This window comes from Budorcas taxicolor, chromosome 5 (assembly GCF_023091745.1).
Source record: "Budorcas taxicolor isolate Tak-1 chromosome 5, Takin1.1, whole genome shotgun sequence".
NCBI classification, from domain to species: Eukaryota; Metazoa; Chordata; class Mammalia; order Artiodactyla; family Bovidae; genus Budorcas; species Budorcas taxicolor.
In genome coordinates this window covers 100,518,910-100,540,143 of record NC_068914.1, presented here as the reverse complement: position 1 = coordinate 100,540,143, position 21,234 = coordinate 100,518,910, and the positions used below count along the sequence as shown (strand labels likewise).

Here is a 21,234-nt window from a genome sequence, read left to right as displayed (position 1 = left end):
AAGCTGAAGCTTCAATACTTTGGCCACTTGATGCAAAGAGCCAACTCATTGGAAAAGACCCTAATGCTGGGGAAGATAGAAGGCAAAAGAAGGGGACAGCAGAAGATTAAATGGTCAGATAGCATCACTGACTCACTGGACGTGAATCTGGGCAAATTCTGGAGCTAGTGAAGGACAGGGGATCCTGGCATGCTGCAGTCCACGGGGTTGCAAAGAGTTGGACATGACTGAAGCGACTTACCTTGATGATATGTATGTTTTGGAGAAGGAAATGGCAACCCACTCCAGTGTTCTTGCCTGGAGAATCCTGTGGACAGAGGAGCCTGGTGGGCTGCTGTCCGTGGGGTTGCAGAGTCGGACACAACTGAAGCACTGTGCAGTATGCATGTTTTACATACCAAGGAATGTATGTTACTGTCAAGATGGCAACACTCCCAAAACTGATCTACAGATTCAAAGCATCCCTATCAAAATCCTAGCTGGCTTTTTTATTCATAAACTGACAAACTGATCCTAAAATTCATATGGAAATGCAAGGAACCTAGAACAAACAACATAATCTTAGAAAAAAGAACAAAATTGGAGGACTCACATTTCCCAAGTTCAACTAACTACACAAGCTATAGTAATCAAAACAGTATTATAGTGGAATAGCACTGAAAGTCCAGAAATAAATCCTTACATGTACAGTCAACTGATTTTTGACAAGGGTACCAAGACAATCAATCCAACAGGCCAAAGGAGGGCACAGCAACCCACTCCAGTATTCTTGCCTGGAGAATACTCACATACAGAGGAGCCTGGTGGGCTACAGTCCATAGCGTTGCAAAGAGTTGAACACAACTGAGCAAGTCTTTTCAACAAGCAATAATGAGACAAGTAAATATCTATACATAAAAGTTAGAACCATACTTCACACCATACACAAAAATTAACTCAAAATGGATCACAGACCTAAATGTAAGAGCTAAAAATAGATTAAGATGCACTTAATCAAAAAAACAGATTGTCTCCAATCAAAATAAATTTAAATTAAAAAAATAGATTAAGTGGATTTAATCAAATTTAAAACTTGTCTATGAACAATACCATCAAGGGACTTCCCTGGTGGTAGTGGTGAAGAATGCAGGAGACGTGGATTAGATCCCTGATTGGGGAACTGAGATCCCACATGACACAGAGCAACTAAGCCCACGTCACAACTACTGAGCCCGCACATACCAGAGCCCACATGCCACAACTAGAGAGTCTGTGTGCTGCAATGAAAGCTCCTGCATGACACAATGAATATCCCATGTGCTGCAACTAAGACTCAATGCAGCAATAAATAAATATTTTAAACAAAACAATACCATCAAGAAAATGCAACAAAACCCATGGAAAAACTATTTGCAAATCATGCATCTGATAAGAAATTTGTACCCAGAACTCTTACAACTCAGTAAAAAACAGACAAGTTATCCAATTTTTTAAAAGACAAAGAATTTAAATATACATTTTTCCAAAAAAGATATACAAATGGCCAACTTGTAAGTGAAAAGATGCTCAACATCACTAGTAATCAGGAAAATGCAAATCAAAACCATTATGAGATTCTATTTCACATCCACTAGGATGGCCAGACTCAAAAAGTCAGATAAGAAGAAGTTTGATAAGGACAGACAAACTGGTACTCTCATAAATTGCTGGTGGGAATGTAAAATAGTGCAACCACTTTGAAAGCAATCTGACAGTCCATTAACAAGTTAAACGTCGAGTTACTGTGGTGCACATGTACTCAGTTGTCTCTGACTCTTTGCAACCCCATGGACTGTGGCTTGCCAGGCTCCTCTGTCCATGCGATTTTCCAGGCAAGAATACTGGAGTGACTTGCCATTATGATCCAGCAAATAGACTTTGAGGTATATAGCCAAGATAAATGAAAACATATTTCCACACAAAAGCTTGTATATAATGGTTCGTAGCAGCATTATTCATATTTCCATCCAAAACGTGGAAAATAACTTAAAAGTCCCCTAACTGATGAATGGATAAACAAAATAGGATATATTCACCACACAACAGAATATTACTCAGTCATAAAGAAGAACAAAGTATTGGGAGTTCCCTTGTGGCCTAGTGGTTAGAATTTCAGGCTTTCACTGCTGTGGCTCAAGTTCAATCCCTGGTCAGGGAACTGAAATTTCAAAAGCCAGGTGGCACAGCCTAAACACGAAACAAAGTACTGATACATGCTACAAACTGGATGAATCCAACCCAGGGATCAAACCCAGGTCTCCCACAGTGCAGGTGGATTATTTACCAACTGAGCTATCAGGGAAACCTGAACCATAAAAACATTATGCTAAATGAAAGAAGCCAGCCACAGAAGTTCACAAGCTGTCTGATTCCTTTCATATTATAATGTCCAGACTAGGCAAATCCATAACAACAGAAAGCAGATTAGAAGTTACCAAAGGATGGGGGGAAAAGAGAATGGGAAAAGATAAATGAGGCCGGGGTGGTTCATGGAATAATCAAAGTTCTGAATCTAGAAAGTGTTAGTGATTGCAGAACATTGTAAATATACTAAATACCCATTAATTGTACACTTTAAAATTGTTAATTGTATGCTATGTGAACTCACTTCAAAAAAAAAAGGAAGAAATTAACTTGGAGGGAAAAATAAAGTCTAAGTCCACACAAAGATTTGTATACAAATATTCACAGCATAGCGTTATTTGTAACTGCTGAAAACTGGAATAAATCCAAATGTCTGTCAGTAAGTAAATGAATGAACAAATTGTGCTACAGCTATACAAAAGATCACTACTCAGAAATAACAAGTAATGAACTATTGATACATATAACATATATGAATCTAAAATAATTAACTTAAAAAAAAAGCCAAACCAAAAATAATTAAATATGAGAGTGTACACTTATGATTCCATTTACATAAAATTCTAGGCACTGCCAACTATTCTATACTGACAGAAAATTGATCAGTGGTTGTCCAAAGACCACAGAGGTTGGGAGAATTACAAATGGGGATAAGAAAACTTGAGGGGTGATTAAATATATTCATTACGCCTTGACTGTGGTGACAGTTTCATGATAAGCACACGTCAAAACTTAACAAATTGTGTATTTTCATATGTAGCTTACTGTATGTCAATTTTTAAAAACCTCAATTAAGCTCTTTTTTGAAAACTATGAGAGGACAATGTATTCCTGCTGGCCACTCAATAATTGATAAGGCATTAATAAAGCAGTTTTACTTTCCCTTGCTGAGTGTACAGGCAACTCTTGGCAAAATTAAACACAGAGAACCACTCAAAGTAGCATATACATTTGCATTTTTGTAAACGTAAAAACACTTCCATTAACCTATATTATATTTTCAGACATGTTCCATCTTCAATTTTGACAGATCTTCAGTCGGTACTGCTAGAAACTGTCAGTTCTGGCAAGTACACAGTTAATATAATCTGTAAATAAGCATTTAGATACACCAAAAAAAGCTCCTACAAGAAACTCTAATAAGGTTCCTTAAACTTGAAAACATCTGTGAATAGTACCCCAAGTGTGATAAAATCAATAAAAGACTATAATCTGTATTATCACCTCTTAAGAACTCCCCAATTATAGATTTTTACCTTTTGTAGACATTTAATCAAAAAATATAAACTTTTTACCTACTTAAAAAAAAAGTTTAAAAGCTTTAAGGTTAAAAATCCTAAACTGAATTTTTCTTTACCAAAAGATATTTTCACTGTTTTAAAGACAAACAGAAAGTATGATGTATTGAGCAATGGAGAAAAGTTATGGAGATGAGGGTAAACTATACAGTCAATCAAAACCATTTTATATTCATATTCATGTCAGATAATGAATAACAACATCATCTAATCCAAGCTACTACATCTCTCACTTTGACTTTGCAGTAGCCTTTTTGCATTTTTTTAATTAAAAATTAAAAATTAAAATTCAGATTAATTCAATCTTGATATACTATGAGTCTCAAATTCTTCACCCATTATATGGGTACAATAACACTCCCAGGTTGTGTGAGGATTAAATGAGATCATGGGTAAGCACTTACTTTGTTGCCTGGCACATAAAAAGTGTTTCATAAATGTTAACTATTATTACCTGAATAAATGTTCAGCCTCCATGAGTTCAGTGCTGGAATGGTGTCACATATAAGTAACAAGTCTAACCTCAAAAAAAAAAAAAAAAAGATAAGTTAAAAGCAATATTTCAGTCTTAGTATATACTGAGACTCTCAAAGAAAATAAAGAGATCTATTTAAAAATCCATAGCAGCTTCTTAATATTTTATTTCTCAATTCTTTTTGCTCACAATATTTCTTATAACCCTCACTTTGCCCTGAACTCTCGGTATCTACCCCTATTTTAATTCACAATAAAACACTGGTCATTTGGCTCCTCCCCCACTGCTGATCCCTTCTACTTATAAGCAGTTCTTAGTCTACTTTCTAATAATGTCCACTTTCATCCAGCCTTACTCCTTGAACTTCAGCTGTTTTTTTTACCCATTATCCTTCTACACAAGACAAATCTAGAAACTGAGCTAGCAGAATAGCATCTGTCTTGGTAGATGCGAAGCAAAAGTAGAGTGGCCAGAGAAAAAAATTTCCTCTCTGAGCAGAAATAATATCACAAACACAGAATTTAGTATTTCCTCACTCCAACTGCAGTATTTATTATTATTGTTATTATAGGACTCTGAGGGCTGGTTGCTGCTGAATCCACTTTAGGAACCCAGGGCGCTGAGTGTCACCACCAGAACCCTTAATATGCTCAAGCCAGCCTGTCTCCAAAACCTAAGCCCTAAAAAACAAAAACAAACAAACAAACAAAAAAACCTAAGCGCTCCTAAGATCTATACAGCGAGGAGTATCTCCAATTCATCATTTTGTTTTATAACTCTATTTTATGAATATCACATGACTAAGTCTACCTTCTCAGTATCTTACACAGACTTCCATGAAAAAGCTCTTCCAGTTTCTGTACAGTCCCTTCCCCTCAGACTTTTGGCATTAGATGTGTGGTGGTTTGGTTAGGATTGGGAGGCATGACCGGAGGATACTGCCCTTCCCATCGCCAATCTTGGTCCTGAAAAATTACCTGCACAGTGAATTTTTTCCCCACGAAATGTCTTGTTCTTCCTCATGCAAAAAAATTACTGGTTGCCTTTCCCTAAAGGTCCTCAAGACATGCCCAGATGTATCTTATTCTTAAGAGAGCAAAGGAGATTCAAGTTGAAGCCTTGCCACACCAAAAAGTCACTTTCCAACTCTGAGTCAGAGAATCAAGAGCAACACAATTCAAAGGCCACATTAGTACTTACTGCTATGATGGTTTTCTTGCCCAAACTGTAATCTATCAAAATTAAAAATGAAATACTTTCTAAAAGAAGTTGAATTCCTTTTTGCTATCCATCCACTTCAACCTCCATATAATTGTAATTTTTTAATAAAATGCAATAGAATCTGCCTGGAATACAGGAAACCAGGGTTTGATCCCTGGGTCTAGAAGATCCCTTGGAGAAGGGAATGATTACCCACTCCAGTATTCTTACCTGGAGAATTCTATGGACAGACTATAGCCCAGGGCTATAGTCCATGGGCTCACCAAGAGCTGGACACAACTGAGCGACTAACACTATACTATACTACTACACTAATAGCCTCTCAACTGATCTTTCTACTTCTGTACTGGGCAGTGTGCTATCTGTTCTTGCCAGAGAATCAAGAGTGATCTTTTTTTTTTTAAATTGAAGTACAGTTGATCTACAACGTGTTATGAGTGATCTTTTTAACATGTATATCAGATCACTCAGCTTCCTTGTTCAACCAGTTTCCTTCCATTAATGGCTTTCCATCATCTCAAGCAAGGTCTACAGAGCCTTGTAAAACCTGGCCCTGCCTATTCTTGAACATACCAAACCACATACTCCCCATAAGTCCTTTTTTTGTTGTTCCTCCTGCTCAGAACAGTAACCTTCCATCAGGAAATGCTGGTTCTAACCCCCCTTCAAATAATAGTTCATATGTCACTATGAAGAGATCTGACCACACAATTTAAAGTATCCTCTTACTCGCAAATCACATCACCATATCAATTTTCTTCAGCACTATACTCTCTAATTATCTTATATCTTTATTTTCTTCTTTATCAAAGTTCTCAAACAAGGAAATGTAAGCTCTCTGAAGGCAGAAGTCTTATGTGTCTTTTTCATATCTGTACCTCCAATGCCAAATAGTGTCTGACACACAATAAACACTGGAACAGTTTTCTAGTTGTTTGATTCACTTACAAAGCCAGGTACTATCTCTGAGGTGTTCGGCTTTTTAAAACTTATTTCTACAGCCAAAAAACCAACCAGGCTTCAAAACCCTATGTTCTCTTCATTCTAATAATCTGTCCTGTATTCTCAAAAAGCTCTCTTCCTTTCTGGAAGAGAGAAGGTACCTCTGAAAGTAAAATTTGCACTCAAAAAATAGATGCAATCTTATCTGGCAACACAGTTCTCTAGGTCTTTGAGGTTCAGATCCAAAGTTCTCAGGCAGCAGCAAGTACCAAAAATCTGGCCACTAGTACTGCACCGAGGAAGAGCAGAACAACCAGGCTAATCTGAACCAAGTTGCAAATCCTTGTAAGAGTATCATAGTTGATAAGAGTTCTGTGAAGCACTCCTCACAGGAGTAGGGAGATTTAGTTTAGTCATCAGACTAGTGGCACATTCTATAAAGCCTAAATAATGACCCTGTCACCAGGAAAACAGATACTTTGTCCCAGCCTTCCAATCAGCTGCATTTAGCAACCAATATCCATCTTTCACAATAAAATGCCACCTGAGTTCCTATTCCTATCAAATTATCACTAGTTTGGGCAACAGATAAATCAGAAACTACAGTTAACAAATCTACTTGTCTGGGACCCAAGACAATTAATTAAACTTACTCAGAGAAACAGTCACCTGTTGCCTCTAGTCACCTGGAGACAAGTTTAAAAGATGCAAACAACTGTAACACTTGGGCACATGAAAATGGCTATAATCTGACGAACAGCCACACGTCACTTTCAATGATACATCTATACTGAAAGTGACCTTCCCCCTCCAAAATAAATAATGTTTAAAGTCAGCTGAATCTTGAACAAATACTCTGACTTTTCTTTAAAATAAGGGCTATGACAGCTACCTTAACTAGAGGCCCAATAAACTCAGGGCAAGGGGCTCATTGTGCTGACACTGTCACCTCATTTAGGACTTGAGCTGATTTATCCTGATGGGCTGACAGGTCACTGACATCTGCACTTTACCCAACATTCTTACTGATTTCACATGTGAAAAACACTGTCCACTCCAGACAACTGCAATCCAGACACCTTCTCCTGATAGAGAACCCTTCCTTTCTTGACTTCAATGAGTGCCATGGAAAAAAGTTGCCATTTCAGCCCCACTTCAGGAACTCTGGATGACTAACAAGTAACTTCTGAATGACTGAATGGCTGGGAACAGAGATCATAAAAGGACTAGAATGTTAAACCTTAGCAATTACAAATAAAAGGATTTTTTAAAAAGATCAAAATCACCTGAAGAAAAAACTAATCTCTCCTGCATTAAGAGATATTTGGTATCACTAAGGTAATTTGAAAAGAAGCTACAAAGTCAAGACCTAAAAATATCTGGTCCTTGGCCACACCAAGAAATCACAGAAGAAATCCTTTAACCAAGTAAGCTTTGTTCTAACATTAATTTCAAGAAAAAGGCAAGGCAAGGTAATTTTTTAAAACCCACAAACTATCCACTTAACTTGAAGGAAGGAAGGGAGGTGAGAAAAGGAGGGAGAAAGAGCAAGACGACAAAAAGAAGAGGAACAAGGAAAAGGAAGGCCCAGTGTTATAGGTTAAACATGGCCATAGATTATTTGCAGCAATTCCCATCAGGAAGTGGAGCTCAGGGACTTCTCTGGTGGTCCACTCCCAACGCAGGGAATCAGGGTTCAATCCTGGTCAGGGAACTAGATTCCACATGCCACAACTAAAGATCTGGTATGCTGCAACAGAGTGAAGACCCTGTGTGCAATAACTATGACCTTGCACCTAAATATATATATACACACACAAATAACACATGCTGAATAGGGTGTAGAGAAAAGGGAACACTCCTACACTGTTGGTAGGAATGAAAATTGGTACAGTCGCTACAGAAAAGAGAATGGAAGTTCCTCAGAAAACTAAAAGTAGAATTACCAAATGATCCAGCAATCCCACTCCTGGCTATACACCTGGAAAAAACTGTAATCCAAAGAGACACATGCACCCTTTTGTTCAAAGTAGCACTATTTACAAAAGCCAAGACACAGATACAACCTAAATGTCCACTGACACATGAATGGATAAAGAAGATGTGGTATATATACACACACACACATACACACACAATGAAATACTATTCAGCCATAAAAAAGAATGAAATAACACCATTTGAGGCAACATGGGCCTAGAAATTATCATACTACGTGAAGTAAGTTGGAAAGACAAATACCATATGATATCACTTGTATGAGGAATCTAAAATATGGCACAATGGGGACTTCCCTCGCAGTCCTTGGTTAAGACTCTGCACCTCCAAAAAAAAAAAAGGTTCTGCACCTCCAATGCAGGAGGTATGGGTTTGACCCCTAATCAGGGAAGATCCCACATGCAGCACAGCATAGTCAAAAATTAAAACAACAACAACAAAAAGACACAATGAACTTATCTACAAAATAGAAATAGACTCACAGAGAATAGACTTATGGTTGTCAAAGTCAGGGGGGTGGGGGAGGGATAGATTTGGAGTTTGGGATTAGCAGATACAAACTATCATATACAGGATGATAGCAATTATATTCAACATCTAGTAATAAATCATAATGGAAAAGAATATGAATAAATACATATACGTGTGTGTTTCTGTATAATGAATCACTTTGCTGTACAGCAGAAATTAAAGCAACATTGTAAATCAACTATACCTCAATAAAATAAATTTTTTTTAAAAAATTAGTGTTTTCATTAAAAAGTATATTATTAAAAAATGGGCAGAAGAATTGAATAGGTAATTTTCCAAAGAGGAAATGCAAATGGTCAACAGGCAGAGGAGAAGATGCTCAACATCACTGGAAATAGAAATCAAAAACACTATGAGACACTACCTCACAGGATGGCTGTAAGAAAAAAGAACATTAATGATAAATGTCGGCAAGGATGAGGAGGAAAGGGAATCCTTATACGTTGTTGGCAGGAATGTAAACTGGAGCAGCCACTGTGGAAAACAGTATGGAGGCTCCTCAAAAAGCTAAAAATAGAACTACCATGTGACCCAGCAATACTACTGGGTGTGTATATACACACATACATGTAGGCACATGTGCACACACACACAGGAATACTACTCAGCCATAAAAAGAACAAAATTTTGCCATCTGCAGCAACATGGGTAGACTTGAAGGGCATTATGCTAAGTGAAATAAGACAAAGAGAGAAAGGCAAATACTATGTGATGTTACTTATATGTAGAATCTAAAAAATACAATAAACTAATGAACAGAGAAAAGCAGACTTACAGATACAGAGAACAAATCAGTGGTTACTAGGGGGAGGGGTGGGGGCGGGCACGAGCAGGCAACATAGGGGTGGGAGAGTGGGAGGCAGAAACTCAGTTCAGTTCAGTCGCTCAGTCATGTCTGACTGTTTGCGACCCCATAAACTGCAGCACGCCAGGCTTCCCTGTCCATCACCAACTCCCGGAGTTCACCCAAACCCATGTCCATTGAGTCAATGATGCCATCCAACCATCTCATCCTCTGTCGTCCCCTTCTCCTCCTGCCCTCAATCTTTCCCAGCATCAGGGTCTTTTCAAATGAGTCAGCTCTTCACATCATGTGGCCAAAGTATTGGAGTTCCAGCTTCAACATCAGTCCCTCCAATGAACACCCAGGACTGATCTCCTTTAGGATGGACTGGTTGGATCTACTTGCAGTCCAAGGGACTCTCAAGTCTTTTCCAACACTACAGTTCAAAAGCATCAATTCTTCAGCACTCAGCTTTCTTTATAGTCCAACTCTCACATCCATCCATGACCACTGGAAAAACCATACCTTTGATTAGATGGACGTTTGTTGGCAAAGTAATATCTCTGCTTTTTAATATCTCTGTCTAGGTTGGTCATATAACTTTTCTTCCAAGGAGTAAGCATCTTTTAATTTCATGGCTGCAGTCACCATCTGCAGTGATTTTGGAGCCCAGAAAAATAAAGTCAGCCATTGTTTCCACTGTTTCCCCATCTATTTGCCAGGAAGTGATGGGACTGGACGCCATGATCTTAGTTTTCTGAATGTTGAGCTTTAAGCCAACTTTTTCACTCTCCTCTTTCACTTTCATCAAGAGGCTCTTTAGTTCTTCTTCACTTTCTGCCATGAGGGTGGTATCATCTGCATATCTGAGGTTATTGATATTTCTCCCAGCAATCTTGATTCCAGCTTGTGCTTCTTCCAGCCCAGTGTTTCTCATGACAGCCTTGACGTACTCCTTTTCCTATTTGGAACCAGTCTGTTGTTCCATGTCCAGTTACAACTGCTGTTTCCTGACCTGCATATAGGTTTCTCAAGAGGCAGGTTAGGTGGTCTGGTATTCCCATCTCTTGAAGAATTTTCCACAGTTTATTGTGATCCACACAGTCAAAGGCTTTAGCATAGTCAATAACACAGAAATAGATGTTTTTCTGGAACTCTTTTGCTTTTCAATGATCCAGTGGATGTTTGCGATTTGATCTCTGGTTCCTCTACCTTTTCCAAAACCAGCTTGAACATCTGGAAGTTCACGGTTCACATACTGCTGAAGCCTGGCTTGGAGAATTCTAAGCATTACTTTACTAGTGTGTGAGATAAGTGCAACTGTGCAGTACTTTGAGCATTTTTTGGCATTGCCTTTCTTTGGCATTGGAATGAAAACTGACCTTTTCCAGTCCTGTGGCCACTTCTGAGTTTTCCAAATGTGCTGGCATACTGAGTGCAGCACTTTCACAACATCATCTTTTAGGATTTGAAATAGCTCAACTGGAATTCCATCACCTCCACTAGCTTTGTTCGTAGTGATGCTTTCTAAGGCCCACTTGACTTCACATTCCAGGATGTCTGGCTCTAGGTGAGTGATCACACCATCGTGATTATCTGGGTTGTGAAGATCTTTTTTGTACAGTTCTTCTGTGTATTCTTGCCACCTCTTCTTAATATCTTCTGCTTCTCTTAGGTCCCTACCATTTCTGTCCTTTATTGTGCCCATCTTTGCATGAAATGTTCCCTTGGTATCTCTAATTTTCTTGAAGAGATCTCTAGTCTTTCCCATTCTATTGTTTTTCTCTATTTCTTTGCATTGATCACTGAGGAAGGCTTTCTTATCTCTTCTTGCTATTCTTTGGAACTCTGCATTCAAATGGGTATATCTTTCCTTTTCTCCTTTGCTTTTCGCTTCCCTTCTTTTCACAGCTATTTGTAAGGCCTTCCCAGACAGCCATTTTGCTTTTTTGCATTTCTTTGGTTATAAAATAGGATATAAGGATGTATTATACAATGCAGGGAATATAGCCAATACTTTTAGTAACTGCAAATGAAGTGCAATCTTTAATTTAAAATTATATATAAAAAATTAGAGAGTGTGTCATACATTAATATGAAGGAATTTACTATTTTTAATGAATTAATAAATATTTAAATGTTTCCTTAGTTTTAATTTCTAAATAGTAAATATTGGCAAATATAACCCACATAAATAAAAGTTCTTTGGAGTCTGTAATAATTTTTTAAAGAGTTAAAAAGTCAGACTAAGATTTGAGAACTGCTGATCTAGAATTTCCCCTGCCCTACTTGTCCTTCAAGGCTCTGCTCTTGCAGAAAGCCTTTCCTGATAGCTTAATCAGCTATAGTTGCTTATGAGACCAAAGACTACATTGGTTCAGAGGCACTCAGTTAACTGTGTTGAATGAACTAGGCTAAGCTGAATGCACACCAAATATACATGTGTGGAAACATTTCAAAGTGGTTATTTTATATGTGTCCACCATGACTAAATCCTATCTTTCAAATCTTGAATCAACTACTGGTGGAAATGTAAACTTCATATATATTTGGAAGTCAATTTTACAATGTTTATAAAAACTGCAAAGTATATACCTTTAGAAAATTATCTTAATAATTCTTACAAATATGCAAAATAACATATGTACAAAGTTATTCATGCAGCAATGTTTATAACTGAGAAAAAAGTCAAAATGCTTTTTTTTTTTGAGGAGTTACAAGTCACTATGAAAAGAGTAGGGAAAACGCTTACAAAAATGTATGTAACTTACTTAAATAAGAAACACACATAACTACTCCTGATTCGCCCCTGTGCTCAACTCTTCCCCTAAAAGCATTTTAAATTGTAGAGATTTGCCTTAAAAACCTTACTGGTAACACAGCACAATAATAACCATAAATACTGTAAATGATAGAAACTTCATACACAGCCCATAATACTGTACAGATGCAAACAAGAATAAGGAAATTTTTGATGTTATAAGTCTGAATCACAACAACACGTACAACTTGATGTATGTGTAAGAAAAGTGCAAGACAATCATTTTTTAAAAAAGGAAGAAAAGAACATAGAAACATTTTCATGTATGTGTTTATTTCATGCTTGTAAGTGCACAGGATACACAAAAACTGGTAACCCTACTTGCCCCTGGAAAGAGGAACTAACTGGTTTATATCGTAGGAACAAGAAAATTTCACTCTACTTTTTTCTTTCAGTAGAACCTTGTATCATATAAATGTGACACCAATTCAAAGAGCAAATCTAAAAATATGTAATTTTTCACGTTAGGAATAACTTCTCATCTTTCTTTTTCCAGCCTCAGAAAATGTTAATCCCTAATGTCTTTTTAAAATTTTTTATTTTTTTCAAGCATAGTTGATTTACAATGTCATGTTCATTTCTACTATATAGCAAAGTGGTTCAGTTATACACATACTATATATTTTTTCATATTCTTTTCCCTTATGGTTTATCACAGGATACTGAATATAGTTCCCTGTGCTCTACAGTAGGACCTTGTTGTTTATCTCACACACACACACACACACACACACACTAGGCTGGTGCAAAAGTAATTGCAGCTTTGCACTGTTGAAATTTGTCACGATACTGGAATACATTCTTGAATAAATACAGTTATGTTATACATCATTTTAATGTGTATTTCTTGTTCTATGTTTTTTTGCTAATGACATTACTTGTTGTTTGTTTTACACACACTTCAGACTATGGAAATGATGTTAGACAAAAAGAAAATTCAAGTGATTTTCTTATTCAAGTTCAAAATGGGTTGTAAAAAGCAGAGGAGACAACCACAACATCAAAAACGCATTTGGCTCAGGAACTGCTAACGAACATTGTGCAGTGGTGACTCAAGAAGTTTTGCAAAGGAGACGAGAGCCTTGAAGATGAGGAGCATAGTGGTCAGTCATCGAAAGGTAACAACGACAGTTGAGCACCATCATCAAAGCTGATCCTCTTAAAGTTACATGAGAAGTTGCTAAAGAACTCAACATCGACCATCTGGAATTTGAAGCAAACTGGAAAGGTAAAAAGCTTAATAAGTGGGTACCTCATGAGCTAATCAAAAATCAAAAAAATTGTCCTTTTGAATTGTCATCTTCTCTTATTCTAGGCAACAACAACAAACCATTTCTTGATTGGATCATGACGTGCAACTGGCTCATGACGTGAAAAGTGGATTTTATATGACAATCATCAACAACCAGCTCAGTGAATGGACCAAGAAGCTCAAAGCATTCTCAAAGCCAAACCTGCACCAAAAAAAAGGTCATGGTCGCTGTTTGGTGGTCTGCTGCCAGTCTAATTCACTACAGCTTTCTGAATCCCAGTGAAATCATTACATCTGATAAGTATGCTCAGGAAATCAGTGAGATGCACTGAAAACTACAATGCCTGCAGCCGATATCAGTCAACAGAAAGGACCCAATTCTTCTCCAGGACAACCAACGCTTCAGAAGTTGAATAAATTGGCTACGAAGTTTCGCCTCATCTGTCACGTTCACCTGACCAACCACCACTTCTTCAAGCATCTTAACAGCTTTTTGCAGGGAAAATGCTTCCACAACCAGCAGGAGGCAGAAAATGCTTTTCAAGAGTTTGTCGAATCCTGAAGCACAGATATCCACGCTACAGGAATAAACAAACATTTTTCACTGGCAAAAATGTGTTGATTGAAAAATAAAATAAAATTTAAAAATGTGTTGATTATAACGGTTCCTATCTTGATTAGTAAAGACGTACTTGCATGTGTGCTAAGTTGCTTCAGTCGTGTCTGACTCTTTGAGCCTAGTTATATGTATTTAAAATTCATGGTCCAGAACCGCAATTACATTTGCACCAACCTAATAATAGTTTGCATCTGCTAATTCAAACTCCCAGTCTATCCTTCTCCCTGGCTCTTGGCAACCAGTCTGTTCTCAATGTCAACAAGTCTGTTTCTGTTTTGTAGACAGGTTTGCTTGTGCCATATTTTAGATCCTACATATAAGTGATATAATAAGGTATTTGTCTTTCTGACTTACTTCAATTAGCATGATAATCTCTAGTTGCATCCATGTTGCTGTAAGTGGCATTTTTTTGTTCTTTTTGTGGTTGAGTAGTATTCCACTGTATATATGTACCATATCGTCCTTATCCATTCATCTGTTGATGGACATTTAGGTTGTACTCATTGTTTTGGCTATTGTGAATAGTGCTGCTATGAACATGTAAGTGGTATCATATGGTATTTGTCTCTCTCTTTCTGACTCACTTCACACTGGAAAGGATGCAGAGAAAAATAATTTGGAAGAGTCACTATGGAAAACAATATGACATTTCCTCAAAAAAAACTAAAAATAGAAATACCAGAGGATCCAGCAATTCCATTCCAGGGCATATATCTTAAGAAAATGAAAATACTAATTCAAAAAAATACACGCATCCCAATATCCATGAAGCACTATTTACAATGGCCAAGATAAGGTAAAGAATCTGCCTGCTAATGCAGGAGACCCAGGTTCGATCCCTGGGTTGGGAAGACCCCCTGGAGAAGGAAATGGCAACCCACTCCAGTATTCTTGCCTGGAGAATCCCCGTGGACAGACAACCCTGGTGGGGTTACAGTCCACGGGCTTGCAGAGTCGGACATGACTTAGCGACTAAACCACCACTACAAGATGTTCATCAACCTATGAATGGATAAAGAAGATGTGAGACTGAGATACACACACACACACACACACACACACACACACACAATACACAAAAAATATTCCTCAGCCATAAAAAGGAATGAAATCCTGCCATCTGCAGCAATATGGATGAACCCAGAAAATATTATGCTTAGTGAAATAGGTCAAACAGAGAAAGATAAATACTGTGTATCACTTATATGCAGAATCTAAAAAATAATACAATAGGGGGCATGGGAGGGTTGGATTGGGAATTTGGGACTAGCAAATGCAAATTATTATATATAGAATGGATAAACAATGAGGTCCTACTGTATAGCACAGGTAACTATATTCAGTATCTTATAAAAAACCATAATGAAAAAGAGTATGAAAAAGAATATATATACATATATAACTGAATTAGTTTGTTGTACACCAGAAACTAACAACATTGTAAGTCAACCACACTTTGATTAAAAGTAAATAAGTAAAAATTTTAAAGGAAAAATTAGAAAAATACAAATGAAAATACAAACAAAAAAGAAACAGACTCACAGATATAAAACAACAAACTAGTGGTTACCAAAGCTGAGAGGAAAGGGGTGTGGAGCAAATTAAGGGTATGGAATTAACAGATACAAACTACTACATATAAAATAGATAAGCAACAGGATATATTATACAACACAGGGAATTAGAGCCACTATCTTGTAATAACTTTTAACTGAGTATAATCTGTAAAAATACTGGCTCCCTATGCTGTACACCTGAAACTAATAATGTAGATCAACTATACTTCAATTTTAAAAAAAGAAAAAAACACCCATTATGAAGGCTTTAAATTAATTGTGTTAAGTAGTTAACTAATGGTTCTGGGGTAGAGTCAGGTTCTTCACCTTTTACATTTTTTGAATTATTTAAATATCTTATGATAACTAGATTATTACTTTCACAATTTGAAAAATACAAATCCATAAGATTAAAGATACTGAACTTAAAAATCTATAGTCCTGTCTTTGAATTGGAAATACTGATAAAAACTTGTAATACACTTTCTTTCAAAAAAAAAAAAAAGACAAAAACCTTATTTCCTAGCCTTCTTCACTAAAAACAGCAAGAAATAATGAACAATCCACTAAGCAGTAGTGCCTCTTGCACCCAGACTGTAGCTTCTAAACATCATTTCCCAAAAAAGGGGCAATGGCTGTTACATGCCCATGAATGGAAATGGAAAAGAGGATCTCTGAATATCAGGTCAGACCAGAAAACAAAGAAACTAGGAGGGTCACATGAAAAGAACACTGGAGGGAATTCCCTGGCGGTCCAGTGATTATGACTCCACTCTCACTGCCAAGGTCCCAGGTTCAATCTACTAAGATCCCACAACACTTGCAGCCAAACGGACACTAAAGCCAACTTAAAGAGGTTCCCATTTGCCATTATGAGTTAATCAATGAGAGATCAATAAGAATCAAAAAGAAATGAGACTGAAACACATCAATATATTTAAATTGATGAGTTCATAATGACAATTCAAAAAACTTATCAGTCACCTCTGCAGGATATTAGTGAACAAACTATTTTGAAAATAAAGATTCATTAATTAAAATAAAGATTCAAAGCAACTGTCTCACCTTTCCTGTATAAGATACACCTGAAAGTAACCAAGTAAATAATGAGGGAAGTATCCCTTTATAAAAGTATTCCAGGACTTCCCTAGTAGTCCAGTGGTTAAGAATCCACCTGCCAATGCAGGGGACATGGGTTCGATCCCTGGGCCAGGAAGATTTCACATGCCGCAGGGCAACTAAGCCCATGCAACACAACTGTTGAAGCCCGTGCACCCTAGAGCCCGTGGCTCTGCAACAAGAAGCCACCACAATGAGAAGCCTGCACATCACGTCTAAAGAGTAGCTCCCACTCACTTCAACTGGAGGAAGCCCAAGCACAGCAATGAAGACCCAGAGTAGCCAAAAATAGAACAAATAAATATTAAAAAATAAAACTGCTAAAAAAAATTCCAGCTAAAATAAATTTTAAAATAATACAAATTGAATATCATCATTTTATAACCACTAATGAAATTCAAGAAAGGATGTAGACAAGGTTCATCAATGGCTGCTGACATCATGAAAATTGGACTAACAGACATCACACACTTCCTCCTAATGGAAGTACACTATAAAGTATTCTAGCCAAAAACACTGAATCTGAATCTGATCAAATCCACTCTGTGGGAAATTACTGGACAGATAACCAAGTTTCTTCAACAAATACACAGGGGGAAAAAAAAAGGAGAGGGGAAATTATTCGGATTAAGTGGTTTTTAAACATACACTGACCAACTACAAGATACAGACTTTATCTGACTAAACATACAAGCTATTTAGAAAATATGATACAGTCAGGGAAATATGAACACCAGATATTTAATATTCAGGAATTACTGTTAATTACTTTAGAAGTATAAATGGTATTGATATTATGTCTTTAAAGTCATTATTTAGGGGTATATACTGAAATATTCAGAGTGAAATTATACACCAGATTCTCTTCAAGACAGTCAGAAAAGGGGATAGAATTATAGATGAAATAAGAGTAGCCAAAAGCTAACAACTGCATATGGAAGTTCATCTAACTATTCCACTGCTTTCACATGTTTGAAATTTTCCATAGTAAAGTTACTTAAATAAGCAACTCTCAGAAAGATATAAATATTTGAAATATAGCCACTGAAATGAAATAAATTTTATATATTAATCTTTTATTGAAGCCCAGTTCAATTCCTACCTCTATCCCTACTTCCTACATTGATTTCTATCTTTTTTCTTTTATATTTGTGGATGGAGGAGCCTGGTGGGCTGCAGTCCATGGGGTCACTAGGAGTCGGACAGGACTGAGCGACTTCACTTTCACTTTTCACTTTCACCCACTCCAGTGTTCTTGCCTGTAAAATCCCAGGGACAGAGGAGCCTGGTGGGCTGCTGTCTATGGGGTCACATAGAGTCAGACACGACTGAAGTGACTTAGCAGCAGCAGCAGCATACTGCACAGTTAGATACAACTAAATTCTACAACATTCCATCTATACTATAGAATCTAACCTACTATATCTATTGTTGTTTTGTTCATAAATTATCAAGTTTATCTCCACAGCTAGCCAGTAAGGTCTTTTAATGCACATAAAAATTTTTTTTGATCCCACAGCCTTAAAATGGTCCCAAGACTTTTCTAATGGTCCCAAATACCTTTTCTGATACTCAAGGTGTCTCTGAAAATCCGTGGGACCTAGGGTTTCAGTCTTCCCTGTCACCCCAAAGAGTACTAAGATTTTACTCTAGTAAAAGCATATAATATTGTCTTTTTCAAATTTAACTGAGTTTCCCTTTATAACATCAGAATGGTAAGTCTCCAGAAAGCTAGGGCAAGCTAATAAGCACAAGCTTTCCTCCCAGAATTCAAATGGAAACTTGAGTATTTATACTCTTTCACAAAAACAAAATTATACATTACTAGGCTTAAATAGAAAGTTTATTATCTAAGTGGTTGATTAAACACACTGAAATTATTTAATCAAAATTTCAGCTATAATTTAAAGAAAGTCTGCCCAAAGAAAGAGTCACAAAGCCCAGGAAAAAAGAACTCACCACCTAACTGGAATCCAAGAGTACTGGAAAACAAGTCTATTAGCATACTTACAAGTATCAAGAGTTGATTTATAGCCCCTTTATCCTTTTTAAAAATGTTTTAAAATAACTGACTTTTCCATCTCATCGTAAGAGAAATCGTGTTATTTATGAAGAGATAAGCAAAAAAAGAACAGAAAAACCACCCTACTACCTCCTCATGACATTTGTCTTACTGAACAGTAAGGGTTTTGAAAGCAGGAAGAAAAAAAGGCACATGGGCTGACAATGAAGATAAGATGCAGATTTCTCTTTCAATTTTTTTACATTTCACCATTTGTATAAATCCAGGGCCAGAAAATAAAAAAAACCACATTCCACTCAGGAATTTTCTTGGTTTACAACAATTTGGGGGCATTTTTCTAATGTCCACAAAATTTCTTACCATAGTAGCACCAAAGCCTTACATTTCCAATTGCCAAGTCAGGTAGTAAACAACACATCATATACACTCTCTATAAAATCTGTCCCTATTTTAACTTACATTTAAATTAGTTACTCAAACTACCATTCCTTTTATTTGCTACTTTTTATGTCTATCCAACTCCACCAAGAGATTTTTATTTCATGTACAGTTAAATATACACTGAATAAGTTTCTCCTCAAAATATCTTAGACTAGTCTGAATCCACACATAAGCGAAACAATTCTAGTGTCATAAAACTCACCCACCAGTACCCAAGCATAATGCTCACCTGATCTCTAACTCAGATGTACTGCCTCATCCATCCTGTTGAAGTATAAAGAACTGCACTTATCAAGCATAATCTGAAGAGACATTGGAGAAAGGAGAGTGGATAGCCTCCAGCAATTCACCTAGGAGGAGGAAAAAAATTATCCCTTTCACCACCCAGAATCTAAACTCCAACAAATTTTCAGCAACAGTCAAATAAAATTCTCAGAACAGTTCGACTTTTCACTGGCCTCAGTGCCTTAATTAAGTAGCCCAGGTGACAGTGCAAAAATTAATTTGAAGCTATTCTTTTTCTACCTTATTTCGAAGAGCCAAATATTTTCTGTCTTCACTATTAAAATCCCCTGAGATTTCAATTCTGCAGAAGCTCTACAGGGTTCTAAATTTAGCCAAGTTAACAGAAATAGTTGGAAGGCATGCAATTCATTTTAATATCTGCACGTTTATGTTGCCAGGCAGCTAATTTTTAAAGTACTCTTAGACTAGTCATCCACATATAAAAGAACAAATACATAAGCCATGTAATTAAAATATTTACTACCTATAACTTCTGGAAGTGATCAACATCACTCCTCCCAAAATATATTCCATGTTTCTTACACAGAGATAGAGTTTTAAATATTTCAACAAAACATGGGACTTCCCTGGCAGTCCAGCGGTTAAGACTCCATGCTGCCAATGCAGGGGACACCAATTCAATCCCTGATCAGGGAACTAAGATCCCACATGCCACGGCCAAAAAAAAAATTTAATGTTAATAGCAATTTCCTCACAACTTATTTATTTGTTTCCACTTCAAAGGAATATATAGATAGGTTTAAGGAGTTTTACCTTCAATGCAAAACCTTTTTGTACACTTTGCTGTATGGCACAAATTAGTGCAACACTGTTAATCAACTATACTTCAATTTTTAAAAATCAAGGAAAAAAAGTTTTGTAGAAAGGACTGACATGTCTCATTTCACATAGAGTCCCATAGCAGGACATTCTCAAGTTGTTGGACCATTAGCCACTAGGGTGTACAAGATCTCAATTCTCAGGCCAAATCTATTTTGGATTTTCTAAAACATCAGACCTCATAAGGAGGCATAAAACCAGGCTCCAGCATAAATGTTCAATACAATAAACACCCTAAATTCATGTGAGTTTCGTAGATTGTGTTCACAAACCAATGTGTAAAGTGTATGTGCAGATGAATACAACATGCAGGTTCAAAATACAAAGTATTAAAGAGCTGGATTACAAGGTTCCCTACCTAAGGAGATTTTAATTCAGAGAGCAGAAAATAACAAAGAGGGAAACAACTCTTAAGTCACTACACCACAGGAAAAAAAGCATGGATTATATAAGAGTAAAAAGGATACAAATACTTGTTTTCACCTTCACATGTCACCACCAAGTTAGAGGGAAAAAAAATACAATGCCAATTTTCTAAACAACATCCAATTATTTCCCATGGCAAGTCACCAACATCGCCTGTAACTCACTTCATTCTGAGAAATAATTCAATTTAGACACTTTATTACTGAGTACTTCTAGGAAGA

At 36.8% G+C, this 21,234-nt stretch overlaps 1 protein-coding gene across 13 annotated transcripts in view; it reads right to left on the bottom strand.

Moving 5' to 3' along the window:
• The window catches only part of R3HDM2 (R3H domain containing 2), a 161,647-nt gene that overhangs the window by 110,202 nt on the left and 30,211 nt on the right, over positions 1 to 21,234 (bottom strand). For all 13 annotated transcript variants that reach the window (XM_052641446.1, XM_052641447.1, XM_052641453.1 and 10 more), the window contains exons 2-3: positions 19,692 to 19,812; positions 4,135 to 4,197 (exon numbers count right to left, since the gene is read on the bottom strand). The gene's annotated coding sequence lies outside the window, so the exon portion shown is untranslated. The remainder of the gene's footprint in view (positions 1 to 4,134; positions 4,198 to 19,691; positions 19,813 to 21,234) is intronic.